The 16,196-nt window shown below is 41.3% G+C and overlaps 1 long non-coding RNA gene across 1 annotated transcript; it reads left to right on the top strand.

Moving 5' to 3' along the window:
• Nucleotides 1–213: 213 nt before the first annotated feature.
• LOC117030365 (uncharacterized) lies at nt 214–9,473 on the top strand. The gene is made up of 3 exons (XR_004424378.1): nt 214–357; nt 7,892–8,039; nt 9,080–9,473. It is a non-coding gene; the product is annotated as an uncharacterized LOC117030365 (long non-coding RNA).
• The last annotated feature ends 6,723 nt before the right edge of the window (nt 9,474–16,196 follow it).

Raw genomic sequence — 16,196 nt, forward strand, 5'->3', positions numbered from 1 at the left:
GGAATAAGAAGCGGGGAAAGGAAGCGTTGAAACTTTAACTTGCTCAGCTTCCGGGAGCCGCAGCCCGCAGCCTGGAGGTTGTCGCGGGTGGGCGGGGGGGGCGGGGGGAGCGGGGGGGGCAGGCAGGCGGGGTGCGCGCGCAGGCCCTCTCACGCCGGAACCACAAGCCCCAGCGTGCATTGCGAAGGCCCCGCGGGGCGTGGGAGGCGCGTCCTTGGGGCGGGAATCGTAGACTTGGAGGTCAGACTTTTCCTGCGAGTCTTCAGCTGTGCTGTTACTTCACCCACATTTGTGCTCCATACAGGATGACATCCTTACGACTTCTGCCACTTTTGAGAAGTAAAAAGGAAACGCATTGTAAGTCGCGCCGGAGTTTGTATTTTAGTAGAACCCTACCTCATCTCTTGGGCGGCACCAACCAGGATTGCCCCCTGTACTGATCCCGAGTATTTGTTTGGAGTAGCGATTTTGCGCCCCACCCCTACCCCATATTTGGTGATGAATGACCACATTTTGTTGGGGCGGGGGGGTTGCTATTGGCGTCTAGTGGGTAGAGTCCAGGCATGCTGCGGAAAACCCTACAGGGCACAGGACAGTTCATACAGCAAAGACTTATCCGGCCCAGAATGCCAGTATCACTGCTCTTGAGAAACCCGGCTTCAGGCAATCACTTTACTCTGTGAGTCAAGGTTGCCATCACGTGTAAAAAGCAGTTTAGTCTCTCCAAGAGGTATTTGCACACCCATGCTCATTGCAGCATTATTCATAATAGCCAAGAGGTGAAGAAACCTAAATGCCGGTCAATAGATGAATAAAGAAAAAGTCCTTTGCCCATTCTTGTGTCATGTTATTTGGTTATTTTTTGTTTTTGTGATTGAGTTGTAGGAGTTTTTTGTTTTTTTAATCTATTTTGGATTTTAACCCCTTATCAGATACATGGTTTGCAAATATTTTTTCCCATTCTGTAGGTTGTGTTTTCACTCTGTTGATTCTTTGCTTTGCTGTGCAGAAGTTTTAAAGTTGGATAACCCCATTTGTCTACTTTTTATTTTGTTACCTGTGCTTTTGATGTCATTTCCAAGAAATATTGCCAAGACCTATGTCAAGGAGCTTTTCCCCTATGTTTTCTTTTAAGAGTTTTAGTTTCAGGTCTTATATTTAAGTCTTTAATCTATTTTGAGTTAGTTTTTGTGAGCGGTGTAAAATAGAAGTCCAGTTTCATTCTTTTGCATGTGGTTATCCAGTTTTCCCAGCACCATTTATTGAACAGACTATCCTTTCCCCACTGTGTATTCTTGGTGTCCTCATCAAAGATTAGTTGATTGCTTATTTCTGCGCTCTCTACTCTGTTCCATGGGTCTATGTGTCTGTTTTTATGCCAATACCATGATTTTTTATTTCAGTGGCCTTGAAATCTATTTTGAAATCAGGAAGTGTGAGGCCTCCAGCTTTGTTGTTTTTGCTCAAGATTGCTTTTGCTATTTGGGGTCTTTTGAGGTTCCTGATGAATTTTAGCATTGTTTTTTTCTATTTCTGTAGAGAATGACATTGGGATTTTGGTAGGGATAGCATTAAATCTGTAGATCACTTTGGGTCATATATACATTTTAACAATATTAAGTTTTCCAATCCATGAGCACCAGATGCCTTTCCATTTGTTTGTGTCTTCTTTTTCTTTTCTTTTCTTTTCTTTTATTTATTTAAGTGCGTTTTCCCAGGACCCATCAGCTCCAAGTCAAGCAGTTGTCTCAATCTAGTTGTGGAGGGCACAGCCCACATTGGCATGTGGGGATCGAACCAGCAACCTTGTTGTTAAGAGCACGGCCCTCTAACCAACTGAGCTAACCAGCTGCCCCTACTTGTGTTTTCTTAAATTCTCATCATCAATGTTTTATGATTTTCAGTGTGCAAGTCTTTCACCTCTTTGGTTAAGTTTTTCCTAAATATTTTATTCTTTTTGTTGCTATAATAGTTGTTTGAATAGTATTGCTTTCTTAATTTCCTTTTCAGGTAGTTCATTGTGTATAGAAATGTCCCTGATTTTTTTTTTTATGTTGATTTTGTACCCTGCAACTTTACTGAATTTGTTTACTAGTTCTAACAGTTTTGTTGTTTTCTTTTTTAATCTCTAGTGTTTCCTACATATATTATCATATCATCTACAGAGATAAAATTACTCCTTCCTTTCTGAGTTGGATTTTTGTGTGTGTGTGTGTCTAATTGCTCAGGATAGCACTTCCCAATACTATGTTGAAAAGAAGTGGCAAGAGTGGGCATCCATGCCTTGTACTGAATCCTGGAGAGAAAGCTTTCAGTTTTTCCCATTGATTATAATGTTAGCTATGGGATTTTCACATATGGTCTTTATTTTTTCTTTCAATACTTTGAATATATCATACAATTCTCCCCTGGCCTGCAAGTTTTCTGCTGACAAATCTGCTGATAGTTTTATGGGTATTCCCTTGTATGTGATGTCACTTTTCTCTTGCTGCTCTTAAAATTCTCTGTTGTCCTTGACTTTTGACAATGATTATAATGCATCTTGATGTAGTCTTTTTAGATTGATCCTACTTAGGATTTTTTGAGCTTCATGAATTTGGATGTTCATTTCCATACCAAGATTTGGGAAGATTTAAGCCATTATTTCTTTAAATAAGCTTTTAGCCCCTTTCTCTCTCTACTCTCTGAGACTCCTATAATGCATACATTGGTTCTTTTAGTGATGTTCTATAAATACCATGGGTTTTCTTCCCTCTTTTTAATTTGTTTTCCTCCTCTGACTGGATAATTTCAAATAACGTGTCTTCAAGTTAGCAGATTCTTTCTTAGCTGCTAAGGCTATTTTCTGCACATTTCATTTCAGTCATTGTATTTTTCAGCTCCAGAATTTCTGTTTGGTTCATATTTATGATTTAATAAATTGAATATATTAAGAAAACAGTCACTCCTGAATCACCTTTTTGATGCACAAAGGCCACCCTCAAGGGCTCCATAAAATTCTTAAGAAGGATTGTACAGACTACCAGCAACACTGTCATAACCAGCTTCAGTCTCGCTTTGCACTGCTGCTTGGCACATTACAAGTTACAGTGTTGCGTTATAACTCAGCATCATTTCAAGTACCACACATATAATTGTACCACATTTTTTAAGAATTACCAATGCATACCTTTCATGCCAAAACAAAAAAAAAAACTGGATTTAGAATGTTGTGCTTTTAAGACACAGCAAAGTGTGAATTATTTTGTTATCCAGTTAGATGGCAAAGCATTGTGTTTATTATGTAATGACAGTAAGCTGTGCTAAAATAGCACAGTACACATCAGCATTATTTCAGCACTCATCATAATATTCCCAATGATTGGAGTGAATATTCCATATGATCAGCAATGATCAGAAAAATAGAAAATTTAAAGCATTATATCTCATCACAGCAGAATTTTTTCATAAAACTAAAAAATGAATATTTGGCTGCAACCAAAGTAAGTTTCCTAGTGCCTCATTTGTTAACCAAGCAAGGAAAACTAACTTGGGTGAATTAATTAAATCGTGTTTAATTGCAGCAAAGAAAATAAACTTATTTAAAAATATTAGCCTTGTGGTGAGAACAGTTGCTCAAAGACTTGAGGGCATTGGGAGCAATATCAGCAGTTATGCCAGGCCAAAAAAAAATGGCTCTCAATGAAGATGGAGGCAGAGGTTGGAGTGATGTGACCACAAACCAAGGAAGCCAGCAAACACCAGAAGCTGGAAGAGGCAAAAAACGGGTTCTCCCTTAGAGCCTCGATGGTGAATGCAGCCTTGCTGACACCTTGATTTCAGATTTCTGGACTCTAAAACTATGAGAGAATTTATTTCTGTTGGTTTAGACTACAAAGTTTGTGGTAATTTTTTACAGCAGCCCTAGTAAACAAGTATAATAGTTGATTAAAAAACAAGTCAAATGATTTTTAGTGGTTTTGCCTGGCTCTTATGCATTGTCAGATGTCACCAATACTGCTAGTTATTGTTTATTTGAGGAATGCATGCTGAGGTTGACGTGACTGAGGAATTAGCCTCTATAAATAGTCTGTATGAAACAACTATAGGCAAGCATATTTTCAAAGAAGTTGAGTAAACAGGAATTCAGTACAACCTGAAGTGGAATCTTCTAAGATGTGTTACAATTGCAGCGGGTAAAATAGGAGTAGAGCAGAAGATGAGTTAATTGGACAAATTTACAAAGCTTGTGAAAATGTAAAGCATTAAAAATCTATGATTATTTATCGTGTTATTTGTCAGCATATATTTTCCTCAAAATTTGAATCTATAGTGTATTATTGAACCTGTAGTGTCAACGCTTAACTTCATTCACTCTCATAACCTTAACCATGTTCAGTTCCATGAATTTTTGTCAAAAATAGAAGGCAAATATCAAGAGAAGACTCTAATTGAAGTCTATAAATGCCTGTTACCTTCCTGGTGATAAATATTATCAATTGAAATCATGTGCTCATGGGCTGATATCAGTATTTGGCAGTACTTCCTGTTTTCGTGAAAAGACATTTCAGAAAAAAAGTGGGTAAAATCTCATTGTAGATCTGCATTAACAGGTGAGCATCCCAATCCATTTTAATGACAGGGAACACTAACGTTCAGCCGTAGTTAAGGAAATGTTATCCTCTATTCCCCACCTTTGCACCCCCCCGATAGAATTCCATTGTTATTAGTCAGCCTATACTAAAAAATATTATATATATTTTGATTATATATATTTTGAATTTCATCAATTAAAACCAATGTAGGTGTTTGTTTTTCTCTCTTGTTATGTAAGTATGTAGGTAATATCCAAGATTTTGCCTCTTGGCCCACCAAGTCTATAATATTTACTGTCTTTACAGAAGTTTGCTGACCCCTGTGCTTGAACAACATTTCTATAACTAAACACGGAAACCCCTTGCAACTCAATCCAAGGGACATGTGACTGTAGTCCCTGTGCCAAGGTCATTGCCCCAGGGCAGCTACCAGCTCCTCCCTCGCTCCAGCTGCTCCTGGACTGATGTGAAAGCCCAGTGGAGCAGGGAGCACATGCACAGTTGAGTCTCCCACCAGCACATCTACATAAGCACAAGGCAGTCCAAGCCCACTGATTGGGTTTGCAGGGGAGAGTGAGTTCTGAGCTGCAAGATGCATGGTCTAGGAGGATTTGTGCTGTCTGACATACTTACAAAGAGGCAGGATGCTTTGGGCTAGAAATAAATGACAAAGGTTTGTTCAAGGGCCTTAGGGTTTGCAAACTGGAAACACTAGTAGGCCATACCCAGTGTATTCTGAAGAAGAAAGAAAGGCCTGAGAGTTTTATAGTAAAAAGTACGTTCTTGAGAAGAATCAGTTCTGCATTCTTAGCCCCTGGATTGGTATAAGATGGTCATTGTCAGATGTCCAGTAGTTTAGACAATGAAACATTTTCTTTTTGAGGTCATTTGGATGGTTAACTAAAGGTTTGAGGTACGTCCAGGCATTAATGTACAAGGCACTGATATGTATTCAGGTGTTGACACAGGACTGGAAAACCCAAAGTTTAAGTTCCCAGAGCCATTTAAACAAGAATAATCATTTCCTCATGCCTCAGCCCACTTGAAGTTAATAATTTAGCAGTTTGACCACAGTGACTCCATTTTATTCCTCATTACCAACTCACCTGGACCTTAGGGGCTGGGTCTGTCACTTTGGGAGTGTTTGAGACCTTGCTAGTGGGTCTTTGACCCTCAGAACCCCGGCTCCCTGGGCTGGGGGTTCATGCTGTGGGTGGCGGATGTCTTTGGGGGCAGGACCTGGGTTCCCCCGGATACCCTGCTTATCCTGAATGGGGTTTTCTTATCTTTCTAAACATTTTCATTGTGCGGTATAGCACACACCTAGAAAAGTACACAAAACAGATATATACAGCTTATTAATTTATCAAAATCACAAAAACCACCTCCCAGATCAAGAAATAAAGCTTCTTCACCAGCCTCACAGAAGTCCCTTCTTCCTCCCAATCAACGCCTCCTTCAAAGTAACCACTTTTTTTAAAAAAGCAAAAAAACGGTATGGCAATCATTTTATTGCATGTATGGTTTTACCACCCAAGCATGCATGCCTCAACATTATAGTTTAGTTTGCCTTTTAAAATAATAATAATATGCTGTCTGCTCTTGTGTCTGGCATCTTTTGCTCAACATTATATTTAAGAGATTTATCCGTGCTAATGTGCATGGCTACAGTTCCCTCCTTCTTAGTGCTGCTGTATAATAGTCCAATTTCTCAATATTTTGCAGTTGTCTTCATTCTGTTGATGGACATTTAGAATATGGGGTTTCTCCCCACAGTTTTGCTATTGTGAATAATGCTATGAATATTTTAACCATCTCAACAGCTCTTGAAAAACAGAGTTATCCCTTTTTAGGGTGAGGAAACCATCTCAAAGACTGTCATTTCCTCAAGACTGATGCTGGCAAGTGGGAGAGTCGCATTCTAACTGCTGACTCTGCCTCCGGAGAAGGTTTCAGAATCTTTCTGTAGCAATCAGTAGAGAAGGGAGCATCGAAGCTGGCAGGACCTCCCGTGGGGTGTTTTGGTGTTTCTGATCAGCTACCACATGCCAGAGGCTGCCCTTTGTTTTGTTTTGTTTTAATCAACTTTATTGAGGTATAATTGCAAATGACTATATTTTAAACATACAGTTCAGTGAGTTTGGGCAAATGTATGCACCTGTGATCAAGACACACTTCTGTCACCTCAGAAATTTTCCTCCTGCAGGTTTGTAAACCTCCCACACTCCATATAAATGGAATCCTGTGGAATGTACTATTTTGTGTCTCACTTCTTTTGTTTGGTGTATTTTGGAGAATCATCCATATTGTGCATCTCAGTAGTTGGTTCTTCTTTCTTTGCTGAATAGTGTGAAGTCATTTACGTATACTACAGTTTGTTTAGTCATTCACCGTTTGGGTTTCCACTTTGGGGCTATTATGAGTAATGCTACTATGAACATTCATAGACAAGTTTTTGTGTAGATACATGTTTTCATTTCTCTTGGGTAAATATCTAGGAGTGGAATTGCTGTGGCATATAGCCAGGGATGTTTAGCACTATAAGATACTGTTGAACAGTTTTCCAAAGTGGTTGCACCATTTTACACTCCCACAAGCAGTTAATGCAAGTTCCGCGTGCCCCATACCTTCCCCACTCCATGGAGGACACCCCCCCCCCAACCCCAATTTCTGCTGCTGCTCTGAAGATGCCGGTCACTTCAGCTGCCCTGAGGTCTAATGTCTGCCTCCTCAGCTCAGGGGGGCTCCCGGTCGCTGCACCACAGGGAGATAGAGACTGAGCGACCGTGGAGCTCAACCCCAGGTGTGTCCTTTCTCTCAAGGGTTACAGTCTGGTTCTTCCTGTGGTCCAATGCCTCAAATGAGTTACCTCATTTTTTGGTGTTTTTTTTTTGGGGGGGGTCCAGTTTTACTGTTGTGTACAACTGGAGGGCTAATTTTCACTAGTTCTTTCAGCGCATCTGGTAGCAGAAGTCCTCCATGCTGTGTGTTTTATTTTGGGGGCCTGTGTATTAAAGTCTCAAAGATTTACCCCTTTTTGTCATTGCCTTGTGATAATGATGGCTGAGCGGCCCATTTATACTAACTTAAAAATGTGCAGAAGGAAGGTATTAAAAGAGTGCCTGTTTATCAGCTTGCAGTGAAGAATAAAGTCACCGAACTAAAATCCTTATATATGTTCTGTGCATTCCCCTTCATAAGGAGGGCACTGAGTGAAATCGTAACCACAAGTTCTTTTGTTGAGGATTTAGCATGAGGAATGAGTCTTGAGTAGCCAGAATTAGCCTGGATGTAATCAAGTGCGTTCTCTCTCGAAGGCACCATGGAAGCCACATGTAATCTGAAGATCGTCCTGCTAATGGAATCAGCAAGGGGAATGAATGAAGGGCATCAATCTGTGATGGACAGCCTGATGCATCCCAGTTATAACGCGGAGTCTTGACAGTGGCGTCAGAAATACACGAGGTCTGCCATACACCCTGTATCCACCTCTACCTAAGAGCACTTTTCCTTTGGAATAAGAAATACTTGAACTTTGGTGATTCAAACTCATTCTCCCCATACAGCCCTTGGGTAGAAAGCATTTGCTGCTCTAACTTTCCTTTTGCTTTGCTTGGTGACCTTGCATATCTCGGATCCCTTATAAATGATCTTAGAGTTGAGCTCACAGTTGGCAATCCCATTTTCCTCATTTCCAGTTTGTAAGGAACACCTCTGTAGCTCCAGGCGTTGAAGGCAATCGAGCACATTAATGCCCCGCTGTGTTCTAAGTCTGTATCTCGAGTACAGAATCTCTTGTCTGGCTCTGGGCGGGTCTACCTTCCTTGTGCTCTAGGGGTACAGCACTACCCCTGGCTGAAGGAGAGGTTGGATGAGACATTCCTACGCAGAATGAGTGGCTGGACTGCATTCCTTCCATCTCTTGATTCAGAGATTCTAAGTTCTCGTGGTCCTTTTCACATTTTGAAATGTCACAGTCATTGGCTGCCTTGGAGAAAAGGCAACTTAATTTGGTTCTGCAAAATCGAAGTGTGTTTGACAACTGAAAGGTGTTTGACGGAGAAAGCTCTAATATCTGCGTTAGTTTGCTAGGGCTGTTGTAACAAAGCACCACAAACTGAGTGGCTTAACTGACAGAAACGTATGGTTCCCAGTTCTGGAGGCCAGAAGTCCGAGATCACGGTGTCGGTAGGGTTGGTCCCTTCTGAGGGCTGTGAGGGAGAAGCTGTTCCATGCCTCTGTTCTAGCTTCCAGTGGTTTGCCGGCAATATTGGCATACCAAATCTCTTCCTTCATGTTCCATGGTGTTCTCCCCATGTGCTTGCCTTATTATGAGGTTGGTGCCAAAGTAATTGCGGTTTAAAAGGTTTAAAATAACTCAAAAACCACAATTACTTTTGCACCAAACTACTAGGCCACATGGCTGTGCCTGAGGCATCCTCCCACAGCCCAAGTTCCAGGGAGGCAAACTGACACAGAGTGGTATCCTTCTTTCCCTGCCACAGGTAACAGTGGTCCCCAGCATGCAGGAAGTCTACAAAGACAGGTGGCGTCCATGCAAATTAATGAAGTGCAGTGCCATGTAGCAGGATGGGCCCAGACTTGGGCCAGATAGCCGTGGACGCCATTGTGTGACCTCGAATGTCAACATCCCCATCTGCAAAGTGAAACAGGTGGCTGCTGAAGGTCCCTCCAGCTCTAAAGATGAATTCTTGCAGCATCTGGGAAATCAGATTATAATCTCTGAATTTGAAAACACGCTGTGTCCACTGGGAGGCAGTAACAGTCTGCGTTTGCATCCACTGCTCTTTGAGCAGATGCCTTATCTTATTAGCTGTAAATTAATGGAAAAGGGGGGTGCATGAGATAAAGAATCTCTTCTCAGTTTTACCCCAAATATCAAGCTACTGTAGAATAATGACTTATAAGTCATGGTCTTTTAGGACAAGAGGAAAAAAATTAGTGTTTTTTGCTTTCTGCATCAGTCTGAATTTCTCCAGGCTTGACCCCTTACGCGGGAGGAGCCATCACCTTTTCCTGCCATGTTGAACTTAGAGCTCATTGAGTTGTTAAGTCATAGAATGTCAGACCTAGAAGGGCTCTTTGCAGTTGAGGAAACAGACCAGAGTGGAGAGTCGGCTAGCGCGACGTCACATGGCGAGTGAGTGGCGGGGCCAGGACCAGACACCATCTAAGTCAGTTTCTCAGCTCTACAAGGAGAGGTGATCCCTGAAGTTCCTTTAGGCCTAACAGTCTGATGTGCTGGTCTCAGTTATCTGGTTAATGATCTCTGCTCCCTCATGGTCATTCTAACTAAGCAGTAAACTTTGCTTGCTAGGTCCATTTTTTTTAAAAATAGACTTGATTTTTTTATAGCATTTTTAGGTACACAGCAAAATTAAATGGAAGGTACAAAGATCTCCCATTGACCCCGCCCCCCCACGCACATAGCTCTCCCTATGATCAATATCACTTACCAGAGCGGTACATTTGTTACAATTGATGACCCTAAATTGAAACTTCATTATCTCCCAGAGTCTATAGCTTCCATTCGGGCTGACTCTTGGTCTTGTTCATTCTATGGATTTAGATAAATTTATAATGATATGTATGTACCATTCTAACATCATACAGAGTAGTGGTTTCACTGCCCTAAGAATCCTCTGTGCTCTGCCTATTCACCCCTCCCTCCCGCCAGCCTCTGGCAACCACTGATCTTTTTACTGTCTCCAAAATTTCTCCTTTTCCAAAATGTCATATAGTTGGAATCATACCGTATGTAGCCTTTTCAGACTGGCTTCTTTTGTTCAGTAACACGCATTTGAATTCCCTGCATGTCTTTTCATGACTTGATAGGTCTTTCCTTTTTAGTACTTTCCACAGTCTAGATGGACCACAGGTTATTTATCCACCCACCTAAGGAAGGACATTTTGGTTGCTTCCAAGTGGGTTAACTTTTTGAATGTGATGTGCAGAGATGGATTATTCAAAACCTTCCTCATCAGAATGAGATTCAATTAAATCTCATTGTAGGGGAGGAAGACACTTCCTCTACCTGCAAGGTTCTTTTAGCGGGTTTGTAATCAAATAGACAAGAGACAGATTAGCAAGAGAAAATGACCAAATTTAATTACATACATGTGTGCGGGAACCCCACATACATGAGTCAGAGACTCCACACTCAAGGGGTTCAAAGACAAAAAGGGAAAAGGAGGTATTTATGGCATTCTGAGCTCAGGATGAGGCAAGGTGCCTTGGGGCTTCCAGGGGTGTGGGGAAGGTCACTGCAGGATGAAAGGAGCAGATGTTCAGTAATTAGAAGTTTGACCTGCCCTGTAGAGACTTCATACAAAATTATTTCTGGTGATAACTCTCTTTATGGGCAAGGCTCCTAATTTAAATTTTTTCAGGGAGAGGTGAAAGTTTTCCATGAGCCTACAGAATCTTGGTTGCCTTCAGCTCAAAGTAATTCACATGCCAAAGTGGCACATCTTAGGGTGACACATTCTAAACCCCTACATCATTAAATCCATTATCTCAAATCAAATCTCTGATGAAATCCACCAAAATGGCGGTTCTCTGGACTTTTGGATTTCACAAGGCAGTAAAATTAACAAAAATGGGCATCTATATTGGGTTAATTTTAGTGAATAAATATGCATGTTTTTATTTTAAACCTAACACTTATGATCCTACTGTTGTAAAAGAAAAGACATTTTAACTCAAAAAGTCAAGAGTACACAATCTCAGAATACATCATAGTGAGATAAATTCCTTTATGAAACACTCTTGCATTGTTCTTATTTTTCTGACTTTGCACAAATCAGTAAAATCTTTATCGTCCACCAAACTCGGCCTACAGATCAGCCTCGGAAACCACTGCTTTAAGGAACTAGCCAAGGTTACAAAAGTTCCTCTACGAAAAGGCACGTCTGCCTATGAATGGCTGCCTTCAGGAAATGATGGAGGCTGAAGACATGTCCAAGGTGGGTAAGAAAACAGTGAGGGCAGGAAAGTATGTCTTCTTAAGCTGAACTTCCAAAGAACTTCCTGGGAGAGCATTTGTTAACTTCTATTTCTATATGATAAAATGCTCTTGAGGCCTAAAATGCACTAAAAGTAGAACGGGGTGGGGGGGCAGGGGAGCGGGAAAGAGTTCCATTCTGTGATTGCAGACAGGCTGGACCACAGTAAGATGTCGGTTAAGTCTGAGCGGGATGATGGAGGCTCACTGTGTGTGCCCCTCACAACACTCACATTCATCCAGCAAATGCGGAGAAGCTGGAGAAGGGAGAGGGCAATAACCCCAGAGAGAAACCGAGGAACCAGAATTCCTGCTCTTATTTGCTCAGTGGCTATTGGGCAAACGGCTTACTCCCAGTCTATAGCTTTAAAGGACACCATACAGGTATTAGCTCTGTCCACTCAAATAATGCTGGCACTTCTTTTAAACAATATTCCAGTTTTGACAAACCACATGTTCCTCACAGCAGTCTGCGCACTTCACTTTACCTGTGTCAGACGTTATACTGTCTTGAGAAAAGATATATTTAAAAAAACACAACTTCATCCCTTTGTGGGATCTCCGAGGTATGTTCAAGTCAGTATATAATTGTTATGATTCTTGTTGGCCATAAGACTTGTTCTGTTTGATCAATAATGCTGCCTTCTTCTGTCTTACAATACTCTGCCTCTCTTCTTCTCATAAGTAAAAATCAATCTGGGACTCTTCCTAGATAATAGGGACATTCAGGGCACTCCCTAGGCCCCGTGTGCTCCTGGGAAAAAGAGGAGCTCATGGTATTCCGACCTACAGGAAAACAGGAAACCACAACTGCTTGGAATGGAAAGAGGTTCTTGCCACAACATCTCTCCTGAACTTGAAGTCATGCCCAGAGATCTCATTTCCTCAGAAAAAGTGAAAGAAAACATTCTAGGTGGGCTGCAAAGGGGCGGGGAGTTGAAATAAGAAGAAAAATTGTTTAGGATTATAAAGTCCGTTGGCTTAAGCTCTGGTGGGTTAGTATACTTTTCCCCAAAGGTAAGTGTAGCCTTTTTCACTCGGGTAGGCGGTGAGGCTCTTAGGCGTGTTCTGGAATCCTTCAGGAGTGTTGTGGATACCTCTCCTGTCCCTGCAACTTAGGCTCTCGTCGCCTGAAGAGCTGTGATGTTTGACCACTAGAGTTTTGCACAATTAAAATAATTTTTAAAATAAAAGAGAAACTAAAAGGAAATATTAAAATAATAGATCCTCATTATAGAAATGTTGGCAAAAGCAGAAATAGAAATTGATCACCATAATCTCAGCACCTGATTACACCACAGCTGTATTTCTTTGTATTACTCTTCCTGTGTAGTTTTTTTTTTTTTTTTTTTTTTTTTTTTTAGAAACAGCTGTAATCCCGGTGACCTAACAACCACATATACTTTGGTCACTTTTCTGTGTGTGCCTTTTGCCATGTCACCACTTCAAGAGTCTCACTTCCCCCTGGCTATGAACTTTCTTCTCGTTGGTGGCACATTTTAATTAAATATTCCTTTGTTGAGTTTGAGAACAATAGGTTTTGGTTTTTGTTGTTACTCACTGGAAATCTATGCCCGTGTCACTTAAGTAACTATTGTTACTATTTAAGTAACAATGCCTATGTGAGCCATGGTTAAGCTTCAAAATCTATTAATTAGATACATATAAATAGTAGCTCATGTTTAATATACATTTCTTGGATTTCCAGCGAAGTCGAACGCTTTCCCATATTCTGTGGTTTGTCCCTAATATTTTGGTAACGTCCTGGTTAAGTCTTTTAGGCAGAACTAATTGGAATGATGTTTACCATTGATGACCATTTAGAGATTAGCAGTAAATGTTCAAAGGGGGAGCCTCCGTTCCACGGAAAATGGGGGTGAGAGGGCTAAAATACTTCATTGTAATTATCAAACATACAACTCTAAATATAATTCTAAGTAGATGAAATGTTATTTTCAAATGAAAGACTAGAGCTCTTCCCCCATTTCCTTCCCAGTGTAGTTTTACTTGGGTTCCGCACTTCACATTTGACACGTGAACTGAACTGGTTGGTTTTTTGTCTGATCCCTTCTGTGGTCAGTGAAGATGAAAAAGCAGTTAGTTACCTATGAGGTTATTAATTGAGGGCTCCTTAAACTAAAAGATTTACACATTCAAAGATTGCCAAGTATAAGTAGAAAAGTTCCTGTTCTACTACTGTTGAAATGTCCCACCTCCAACTGGAGGGCTGTCTGTCTGACTGGTTTTACCGTCAGATTTCTGACCTCACCATTTTGCCATTGTCCCATTTCTTTGCACCTTTTCAGTTCATCAGCGCCCTAAATTCTCTTTCAGATCCTTTATATTTGTTTTATATTGTTGACTAATATCTATGGAATGCTGCCTGTGCCAAGCACAGGGCTAAGTACTCTTTTAATTCTTAAAACACTTTATGTGGTAGTCACTAGTCTCTGGCACTGAATCTCAAAGAGATGAGCCAACTTGCTCTGGAACCACAGCAGGTGCTTGGGGAGTGGTAGGGATTTGAACTCAGGTCCTTTTGATTCTAGAGCCACTACAACATATCACCTCAAACTTGCAGTTCAAATCCAAGGCCCTGAAAAAAGCACTCTACTAAATCTCATCCAATACGGCCTAACATTTGTACATAGTAGATGCTCATAAAAATCCTTGCTGACTAAAAAGGGGATTGCTTGTTTAAAGACATGTATGTCTCCAAAGGAGGCAGTTTCTGTACAAACTGTAAGAGAGTTATTTGAGAATTCATGAGGACATTGCTTGGAGCTGTGGAAGACTTGAGCATTTTAAACGTCTTTGGCATGACCTGAATGAGAGTAGAATTTTTGAACTGAGAAACTCTTCATTACAGAAAAACAAGTAAGCTGTGGGTAAACTATATAGTGAGACTCGAGCAAAGGGTAGGATACTTAACATCCTTCCAACTTTCAAAGACAGAATATTGTCCTGTTTTCCGGATGAAATGATGTCCATGTTCCAGACTCAGAATCGTTTCCTTTCTTGGACCTGACACATCTGCATCCTCTCTGTGGCGACTGTGGCCTCTCAAGACATTTTTATACACTTGACAAAGGAATTGCCTTTTCAATCGCTTGGGTCTTAAAATCCCAGTTGCAAGCTTTTCGTCACAAATGGCCTCCAAGGTAGGGACACACCCCTTTTCTCTAAGCAAGTCCAAATTAGTGTTCGTATCTGCCTCCCAACCACAAGCAGGCCAGCAGCGTCCTGGAACCACCTGGAGCCGCTTCATTTATCTCTTTGAGCAAACTAAATATGCTTACTTTAAAGTCTTTGTCAGACTATTGTATTAGATTAATTTCATCTGAAATAAGCTTATGTTCTAAGGACAGATTTTGTTTACTGCCTTAGTATTATTATTCTCAGGGTTTTATATTATTGGTTTATGGGCTAAATTCAGAATTTGTTTGTATATTTGCCTCTCCTCATCTCTGTCTTCTGTGCTCACCCCTCTGGGTCTTAGGGTTCTGCATTTGCCCAATCTCAAGGGCTGTAGTCCAGAACCGGCTCTCGTCATGGTGGGCCCTGCTGCCCCATCGAGAGGTTAAGGATGACACAGATCCAAGCACTCAACCAGCCGGTGGCCTGGCTCACTCCCTGAGCTGCAGAGTAATTCCTCTTCCTCCCACTTCTCTGGACTTGCAGCTTATTATACAGTCTTAGCCGCAGCACTAAGTTCAGCAGCCATTGAGTTCAGTCCCCAGCCTAGCCTGGCCCAGCCCACAACTTTAAGCAGACACCCAGCTTCACCCCCCACCCCAAGTAGTTTGAGACCTTTAGTTCCCAGGACCACCCAGGAATGGATCCCTGGGCCTGGAGCACTGCGCATTTCCATCTGCTTCTCATCGGTGGTTCTGAGCCCACCTGTGGTAGGGGGAATGATGGTCCCTAAAGAGTCCATGTTCTAATTCCGGGAACCTATGAATATGTTACCTTTCGTAGCAAAACGGAGTTTGCAGATGGCATTGAGTTCAGGACCTTGAGATGGGGAGCTTCTCTTGGATTCTCTGGGTGGGCTGATGTGATCACAGGAGTCCTTATAAGGGAAAGAGGGAGACAGGAGAATTACATTTCGTGTGACAATGGAAACAGCAAAGATCAGAGCGGTTTGAAGATGCTACGCTGCTGGCTTTGAAGGTGAAAGAAGAGGCCAGGAGCCAAGGAATGCAGGTAGCTTCTAGAACTTACAAAGAAACAGATATTTTTCCCTTGAGCCTTCAAAATAGATGCAGGCCTGATGGCATCTTGATTTTGTTGCTCAGTAAGACCTATTTTGAAATTCTGGCCTCCAGAACTGTACGATAATAAACTTGTATTGTTTTAAGACACTAAGTTTATGGTAATATGTTACAACAGCCGTCGGAAACTGTTTTTGTTTTTTTATTGTTGTTATTTTGTTTTCTCTTGTATTATCCGAACTGCTCCCTCTGTTTCTGTGTTTGAAGCTGAGGTCTATCAAATGTGAATTTGCCCACAACTTGACATTTTCTCTAGGAATAAGGCTTGGCTTTACTAAAGTGGGACTAACAGATTGGTAGTGGTAGGAATACATACAGTGCGAG

This window comes from Rhinolophus ferrumequinum, chromosome 11 (genome assembly GCF_004115265.2).
Source record: "Rhinolophus ferrumequinum isolate MPI-CBG mRhiFer1 chromosome 11, mRhiFer1_v1.p, whole genome shotgun sequence".
NCBI classification, from domain to species: domain Eukaryota; kingdom Metazoa; phylum Chordata; class Mammalia; order Chiroptera; family Rhinolophidae; genus Rhinolophus; species Rhinolophus ferrumequinum.